The following is a 9,351-nucleotide window of genomic DNA, read 5'->3' as shown; positions in this document are numbered from 1 at the left end:
CTGGGAGGGGGGGGGCAGGGGCGCCGAGAGGGCACCGGGGGCACCTGGGGGGCTGTGGGCGCCGATGGGGCCAACATCGGGGGCGTCGGGGGGGCCGCGGGCACCGGGGGACGCCGCGGGAGCCGCGCGCGCCAGAGGAGCCGCGGGGGCCGCGGGCGCCAATGTCGGGGGCGCCAGTGCCGCGGCTGTAGGAGGCGCCTCATGCAGGGGGGGCTCAAAGCCAGGGGCAGGCCAAGACAGGCGCGCGAGCGCCCTAGAAGAGGCGTCGAGGAGCCCGCGTTACCAGTGACGGGAGGAACAACCGGGGGTACCTGGTGAAACGGAAACACATGCTCATCAAAGTAAACGTGCCGGGAAGTGAACACACGGTGGGAGACGGGATCGTAGCACCGATATCCCTTGGTGTTGGAGGGGTAGCCGATGAAGATGCAAGCGACAAATCGATGTGCAAGCTTGTGAGAAGCAGTGTCGGCAGTGCTGGGATAGCAAAGGCACCAAAAAATACGCAAGTCGTCATAAGACGGGGGCATACCAAAAAGAAGATGGTGAGGTGCGTAGTCACACTGTGGGCGGCAGGGTCTAATGTTAAGAAGAACTGATGTAGTGGCGAGTGCGTCCGGCCAGAAATGAGGCGACACGTTGGCATGAAACAGGAGCGTGCGAACGCAGTCATTCAGAGTGCGAAGGACGCGTTCGGCTCGACCGTTCTGCTGTGAAGTGTACGGGCATGTGAGGCGGAAAACCATGCCGTGATGCGACAAAAAGGTGCGGAAAGCAAGATTGTCGAACTCTTTTCCATTGTCCGTCTGAAGCACAATGATGGGATGCCCAAACTGCGTGCGGACATATGAGAAAAAGGACGCCAAGGTAGAGAGTGCATCCGACTTTCTACGCAAACGAAAAGTCCACACATAATGAGAATAATCATCAAGAATGACCAGATAATATAAATAACCTGAGTTACTGGGAACCGGAGAAGTCCACACATCGCTATGAATCAACTGAAAAGGAAAAGAAGCAATGGTGGTGGAATTAGTAAACGGCAGACGAACATGTTTGCCGACTCGACATGCATGACAAGTGTGATTCTTGATTTTATTGCAACTGAAACTGAAACTCCTAAGAATATGACGAAGTGTGACGGGGTTGGGATGACCCAAGCGAGCGTTCCAGAGATCGATGCCAGCGGAGAGAGCAACCGGTGCGATGGTGGTGGATGAAGGCGAGTGCACCAGATAGAACTTGTCGGGGCCGTGACATCGGCGAAGTACCATCCTGGTGCGAGCGTCTTTGACACAAAAACCAAACTCGTCAAATTCAACGATAACAGGATTTTCACGAGTGAAACAACGAACGAAAATGAGATTCTTAATAAGATGAGGTGACACAAGTATGTTAGACAAAGATAATGAAGTAGAAGTAGAAGGAAAAGAAGTGTGCCCAACATGTGTGATAGGAAGTGTGGAACCGTCGCCGACAATGATGCGGCGGTCGGTGGAGACAGGAGTGAAGGAGGCAAGGTTACCAGGATGAGTAAACATGTGAGCCGTTGCACTGGTGTCCATGTACCAATCACCACCTCCAGTGTAGTTCGTCGGCGTATGAGCGGCATGCAGCCCGGTGAGGAGCACCGGGTCCCAGGGCACCGACAGTAGGGCCGGCGAGGGGGATGAAGATGCCATGGGGAAGCCGTAGCCGCCGTTCAACTGCGGCGGTGGGTACGCTCCATACAGCCTCGGCCGCCCTAGCTGCAACCGCGGTACCGCTGACGACCCCCACCAGTACCCGGGAGACACGTACGCAGGCGGAGCCCCGTACGTCCCGTACGTGGGAACGAGCGCGTGGGGGGGGGGGGAGGGGGCGCCGAAGGGCACCGGCGGCGGGGCGACGGCGGACGTGCCGTAGGTGGCGGCCGCCCCGTACGGCGACGGGGCTGCGCCGTAGGGCGCCGGCGGCGGAGCCGCGCCAGAGGGTGCCGGCGGCGGGACGACAGAGGCGGCGGTGGACGGGCCAGTTGACGCCATCACTGGTCCGACGACGGAGATTCGTATGGCGGCTCTGGATGGATCGCGCGGCGGCAGCAGCAACTCGGGAACGCGCGGCTTGGATGGATCGCGCGGCGGCAGCAGCAGCTCGGGCACACAGCAGATCGAGCGATGCGGCAGCGAAGCAACTTGGTGGCTGGCGCGATGGATCGGGCAACGCGGCGTGCGGCTGCCAGCTCCTATATCAAGCCACTAGATGGAGACCGCCCGATCTTCATGTTATAGATAATGGCTAGCATACCTTTGACTTTTGAATATATAAGAGGATGAGAAATCCACGTATGAAAGTGGCTAGCAGCGGGCAGCGGACGTGCTAGTAGCGCGCGAGGCTAGCGGCGGCTGAAGGAGCACGCATGCGAAAGGGTAGTGGCGGCCGGCGCGGTTGACGCGCGGGCGGTGGCGGTGGATGGGAGGCGGCGGCGGCGCGGAGAAGGTGCGCGGCAGCGGCAGCAGCGGAAAACTAGGGTTTAGAACCTAAAAACTGATATCATGTAATATGTGAATTGCACGATGTATTGCTTTTCGTGCATAGATACGTATATATGATGTACAAAGGTGGATCACAGACCTCAACTATACAAGGAATTAGGAGGCGGGCTTAATACACAATATGCACATAACACATATACTCAACATTAGGTAATCCAAACATAAGTTAAGATAAATTAGGTAAGTTTGAGATTACCAGTACGTATAGTCATGTTTGAGTCCTATTCGGATTAGTATGAAGTGCGATCAGCGTTGCCGGTTGATTAGTTTAGAAAAGTGACTTCGCGTGTCCTAGTAGTAGTGTTCCTATTAGGCTAGGAGTTTGCCTTTGTTGAGTTTTGTCCGTGTTGCTTCTGGAGTCCAAAGCAAGTACGAGTAAGGTCTCGAGTCGGTCAATGTTATGGCTGGTATGTGTATATATATACACAGCCAATTCATGAGATTTGTAACGTGAAGAGAAAAACAAGAAAAAGAAATAAAGAGGAAAACAAAAGGCACGATACGAGCCCTTGGCTATCAATTTTTTGTGCGCGTGTGTTCATTGTAATTTGATGTGATCGATCCTGTGGGCGAAGTTCCAACATCCGCCGCCTGCTAGGCACGGGCCGCCGTCCGCCGCGGGGGCGGGGCGTGGGGTCCGCCACCGAGGCAGGGGCCGCCGCCCGCTACGGCGACGCCCACCTTGGGGCCTCCGGCAAAGACGGCTACTGGCCGAGCTAATGTACGACAGCAGGAGGAGCCTGCTCCGCCGCCGGCAGCCAAGGCGCAGGCAGTGGGATGTGGCCGCGACGTCTGTCCGGGATGGGCTGAGCACGGCGGCACTGTGCAGAGATAACCGCTACAACCGGTACAGGCAATTGGGTGATGATGGTTACGACGTTTATGTAGAAGGTCAGCATCGAGGGTCGTCTTCTAGTGGCGGCCAAGGTTTCAATGGGTACAATGGCGGCGGACCGGGACGCGGTTTCCAGGGACCGCCAGGAAATTTTGTGGAAGGTGTTGCTGGCCTCAACGACAAGTTCTGGGTGGGCATCGTTTCCGCAGCGGGAGAGGGGGACGGCAGTGCCCGCCCCCACCGCGCCCACCTCCACCACCGCCGGCTGCCCAGGTAGTGCAGACGCCCCAAGTGGTGATGATGGATATCATAGCAGCGACGGCTTCACCAGCTTTACACGAGGTGGCTGCGGACACGGTCCGGGCTATTGCAGCGGTTAACATCCCGGTATCCACTTCTGGAGCTGACAAGGGTCCGGACAAAACTGAGGGTGAAAAGCTTTCGAGGTGGGCTATGAAGAAGAAGAAGCTGCCTTGCTATAGATGTGACGAGCCAGACATTTTGTCGCAGAGTGTACTAATGAGCTTTGTGATTACTGCCTCAGATCGCAGCATGTGTCCGGTGAATGCCCGCTTCTTTGGGTCTTAAGCCATGGGTTAACATATATGGAGTTTGCTGTCAGGAATTGATGTTCTTTGAGTCACTTGATGTCACCTATGACTCATGTGGTGGAGAGTTCTTTTCTAGTAGTGGTTAAGGTTACCAGTGGGTCCATGACAGAGACTCGGATGGTGAGACAGTTGAGAGAGTTGGTACCAGGCAACTATCAGTGGCATCTTGATAAGCTGGAGAACCAAACTTACAAGGTTGATTTCCCCACTAAGGAAGATCAGTTGCATATTCTTAAATTTTTCATGTGCAGGGTACCGAGTACTAACGTTATTATGGCTTTTGACGAGTGGAAGCAGAAGGAGCCCGAGGGTACACCTTTAGAGAAGGTCTGGGTACGGTTCTATGGTGCACCTCGCAAACCGATTAATCACTTTTTGGTAGCTTGGAGCTTGGTATCACTCATTGGTAAGACGGAACAGGTGGACATGCCTTTCACTCGCGCACAAGGAGCGGCGAGGTTACTGGTGAGTGTGGTCAGTCTTGAGTTCGTGCCAGATGTAGTTAAGTGGACCCATGTCGGGGTCACGTATGTACCAGAGATTGAGATTGAGGATACCCCGATACTTCAGGAGGGGGATGAGCATTAGGATATGGATACGACTGAGGGGGATGGAGCCCCTAGGAATTAGGACAAGGGGCCTGAGAGTACAGCACGTGAGCCGGCTAAAGGGCCGAATTCAAAGTTGGATAAGGAGGATAAGTCTGCCAAGGAGACGTCATCTTTGACGACTCCAATGAACATGCTTCGGTTTGGTTCTTTTGGAGCGCGGTCTGCACCTAGCCGCTTATGGAGTAGCCGAGTTGCGGCGGATGATCCGGCGGAACATGAGCTACCGTCGGTGCCTGACTGTGTGTCACCGTCAGTACCTTCATCTCAGCAGGTAGACTTCGGGGTGTCGGTTTCACCCAGACATGAGACGGTGGAGATCGGAGGGACGGTCGACGAGGAGGTTCATTGCCGCTCTCCTCCTACTTCACCCACCCCGGGCGGTGTAGGGAGGAGCGCTCCGAGTACCTCGCCGATGGCTGTTTCGGCGGCCACCGTTTTGCCGCGCGCGGGTGGGAGGGGAAGTGGGCAGGAGGCCCGCACCATCTTCTCCCATGTGGCGGTCCCGACACACCTTGGAGAGGGGCACGAGCAGGAGGCTCACGCCGCCCTCTCCCCGCGGAGCAGCACCGGCAGGCACAGTCAGGAGGCCCGCAGCCCGTCCACGGTCGTGACGAGTCGACGCCATGATGACAGGTTGGCGGGGAGTGCGACTGTTGAGCAGGTGGCTCCATGGTCTCGCTCTCCCGTCACTACTGGTGGTGGCTCCCACTCAACCACGCCCTTCCCATCTTCAATGGCATCAAGGGATGGGCGTGGGAACGGGGCACAGACGCCTCGGGAGAGGACTTCAGAGGAGTTGATCGCTTTTGGTGGGATCATGGATCCGGTGACGGCTGGCAGGCGTGTCAGTGACCGGATCCAGGGTCAACCAGATGCCGACGATCTACAGTTAAGGCGCGCCATGAGGGCGGCCAAGCTTCGAGATGTCGAGGCAACTACAAGTATGTCCTTCGATAAGAGTTGTTCAATTTTGCATTTTACCGATCATGAAATTATCGATAAAGCAAACGAGTTAGGAATTTCCTTGGGTTCGAATGAGAAGGAGGTGGCAAATTCGGTAAATGGTCTTTTAGATTTAGAAGCGGAGAGAGCTTCTGAAATAATTCGGAACCTCGCATCAGTCAGACCTATGAATGATGATGACATGAAAATTTTAGGAATGGCCGCTCTTGCAAACATATGTAATAATCTATTGCCTAGTACGGAGGTCGAAGATGAGGTTGGGTTGGAGAATGCGGACATTGTAGAGCCTCTAATGACGGAGGGTAATGTCTCGAGTTTTGCCGATCATGCATTCCCAAAGGGTGATGGGGAGAATCCCAAGAGACCCTGGAAACGGAAAATATATCCGACTTCGGCGGTTCGTAGGAGTGCTAGGGTTAAGCTTAAGAAAAAATTTCACGATGATCTATGAAAGGAATCTTTTGGAATAGCAGAGGTCTAGCTGACCTGGCTAAAGGAAGATGCTTGGCAGAGACAACGATAGAGAAAAAGTTAGATTTCATTGCGCTACTTGAAATAGGACGGGATAATTTCACCTCGCAATTCCTTGGAACTTTGTCTAGAGGAATTGATTTTGACTGGCACTGTTTACCTCGTAGGGGAAGATCCGGTGGGAGTTTGCTAGGGGTTCGATGCGAAATGCTTGAGGTAATTAATGTGGTTTGGGGGGACTTTGTGGTCAAGTTTCGGGTGATATCGAAATTGGATGGCTTCCGATGGTCTCTCGTAGAGGTCTATGTGGCAGCACAACCCGAACTTAAACCAGATTTTTTAGCAGACTTGGTACGGATTTGTCGGGATGAGACCCTTCCAATCCTAGTCGGAGGGGATTTTAACATAATTTAGAGGAGAGATGAAAAGAATAATGATAACTTGATGGTCCTTGGTCTATGATGTTTAACATGATTATTGAAAGTCTTAGCTTGAGAGAAATAGAGCTCACAGGTAGACAATATACATGGGCCAATTCATTGCCCAATCCAACTTATGAGAAGCTGGATAGGGTGCTTGCTAGTGTGGAATTGGAACAAAAATACCCATTGCGATGTAGAGGGCGATCTCTGACCACACACCATGAAGGAAATATACCCTAGAGGCAATAATAAATTTGTTATTTATATTTCCTTATATCATGATAAATGTTTATTATTCATCATAGAATTGTATTAACCGGAAACTTAGTACATGTGTGAATACATAGACAAACAGAGTGTCACTAGTATGCCTCTACTTGACTAGCTCGTTAATCAAAGATGGTTAAGTTTCCTAGCCATGGGCAAGAGTTGTCATTTGATGAACGGGATCACATCATTATAGAATGATGTGATTGACTTGACCTATCCGTTAGCTTAGCACTATGATCGTTTAGTTTGTTGCTATTGCTTTCTTCATAACTTATACATGTTCCTATGACTATGAGATTATGCAACTCCCGAATACCGGAGGAACACTTAGTGTGCTATCAAACGTCACAACGTAACTGGGTGATTATAAAGATGCTTTACAGGTGTCTCCGATGGTGTTTGTTGAGTTGGCATAGATCGAGATTAGGATTTTTCACTCCAATTGTCAGAGAGGTATCTCTGGGCCCTCTCTGTAATGCACATCACTATAATCCTTGCAAGCAATGTTACTAATGAGTTAGTTACAAGATGATGCATTACGGAACGAGTAAAGAGACTTGCCGGTAACAAGATTGAACTAGGTATTGAGATACCGACGATCAAATCTCGGGCAAGTAACATACCGATGACAAAGGGAATAACGTATGTTGTTGTGCGGTTTGACCGATAAAGCTCTTTGTAGAATATGTAGGAACCAATATGAGCATCCAGGTTTCGCTATTGGTTATTGACCAGAAGTAAGTCTCGGTCATGTCTACATAGTTGTCGAACCCGCAGGGTCCGCATGCTTAACGTTCAATGATGATTGGTATTATGAGTTTATGTGTTTTGATGTACCAAAGGTTGTTCGGAGTCCCGGATGTGATCACGGACATGATGAGGAGTCTCGAAATGGTCGAGACATAAAGATTGATATATTGGATGACTATATTCGGACACCGGATGAGTTCTGGGTCTCAATGGATATATATGGGAGTGCCGGAAGGGTTATCGGAACCACCGGAGAAGTAATGGGCCTTAATGGGCCTAGGGGAGAGAGAGAGGGGCTGCCAAGGGCTGGTCGCACACCCCCCATGGGCCTAGTCCGAATTGGACTAGGGGGAGGGGTGCTACCTCTTGAGCACTACGTTGGATTTCCTTGAAGAGGAAAGGATGATGCAACAAAGTAGCATAAGTATTTCCCTCAGTTTTTGAGAACCAAGGTATCAATCCAGTAGGATGCTACGCGCGAGTCCCTCGTACCTGCACAAAGCAAATAACTCCTCGCAACCAACGTGATAAGGGGTTGTCAATCCCTTCACGGTCACTTACGAGAGTGAGATCTGATAGATATGATAAGATAATATTTTTTGGTATTTTTATGATAAATATACAAAGTAAAATAAAAGCAAAGTAAAAAAGCAAAGGAAATAACTAAGTATTGGAAGATTAATATGATGAAGATAGACCCGGGGGCCATAGGTTTCACTAGTGGCTTCTCTCAAGAGCATAAGTATTTTACGGTGGGTGAACGAATTACTGTTGAGCAATTGACAGAATTGAGCATAGTTATGAGAGTATCTAGGTATGATCATGTATATAGGCATCACATCCAAGACAAGTAGACCGACTCCTTCCTGCATCTACTACTATTACTCCACTCATCGACCGCTATCCAGCATGTATCTAGAGTATTAAGTTCATGAAAACAGAGTAACGCCTTAAGCAAGATGACATGATGTAGAGGGACAAATTCATGCAATACGATAAAAACCCCATCTTGTTATCCTTGATGGCAAAAATACAATACGTGCCTTACTGCCCCTACTGTCACTAGGGAAGGACACCGCAAGATTCAACCCAAAGCTAAGCACTTCTCCCATTGCAAGAAAGATCAACCTAGTAGGCCAAACCAAACTGTTAATTCGAAGAGACTTGCAAAGATAACCAATCATACATAAAAGAATTCAGAGAAGATTCAAATATTGTTCATAGATAGTCTTGATCATAAACCCACAATTCATCGGTCTCAACAAACACACCGCAAAAAGAAGATTACATCGAATAGATCTCCACAAGAGAGGGGGAGAACATTGTATTGAGATCCAAAAAGAGAGAAGAAGTCATCTAGCTAATAACTATGGACCCGAAGGTCTGAGGTAAACTACTCACACTTCATCGGAGGGGCTATGGTGTTGATGTAGAAGCCCTCCGTGATGGATGCCCACTCCGGCGGAGCTCCGGAACAGGCCCCAAGATGGGATCTCGTGGATACAGAAAGTTACGGCGGTAGAATTAGGGGTTTGGCTCCGTATCTGATCGTTTGGGGGTACGTAGGTATATACAGGAGGAAGGAGTATGTCGGTGGAGCAACAGGGGGCCCACGAGGGTGGAGGGCACGCTTGGGGGGGGGGGTAGGTGCGCCCCCTACCTCGTGGCCTCCTCCTTTGTTTCTTGATGTAGGGTCCAAGTCTCCTGGATCATGTTCGGTGAGAAAATCACGTTGCCGAAGGTTTCATTCCGTTTGGACTCCGTTTGATATTCCTTTTCTTCGAAACCCTAAAATAGGCAAAAAACAACAATTCTGGGCTGGGCCTCCGGTTAATAGGTTAGTCCCCAAAATAATATAAAAGTGGATAATAAAGCCCAATAATG

This window comes from Triticum urartu, chromosome 7 (assembly GCF_003073215.2).
Source record: "Triticum urartu cultivar G1812 chromosome 7, Tu2.1, whole genome shotgun sequence".
NCBI lineage: Eukaryota > Viridiplantae > Streptophyta > Magnoliopsida > Poales > Poaceae > Triticum > Triticum urartu.
Note: the sequence above shows the minus strand (reverse complement) of the source record.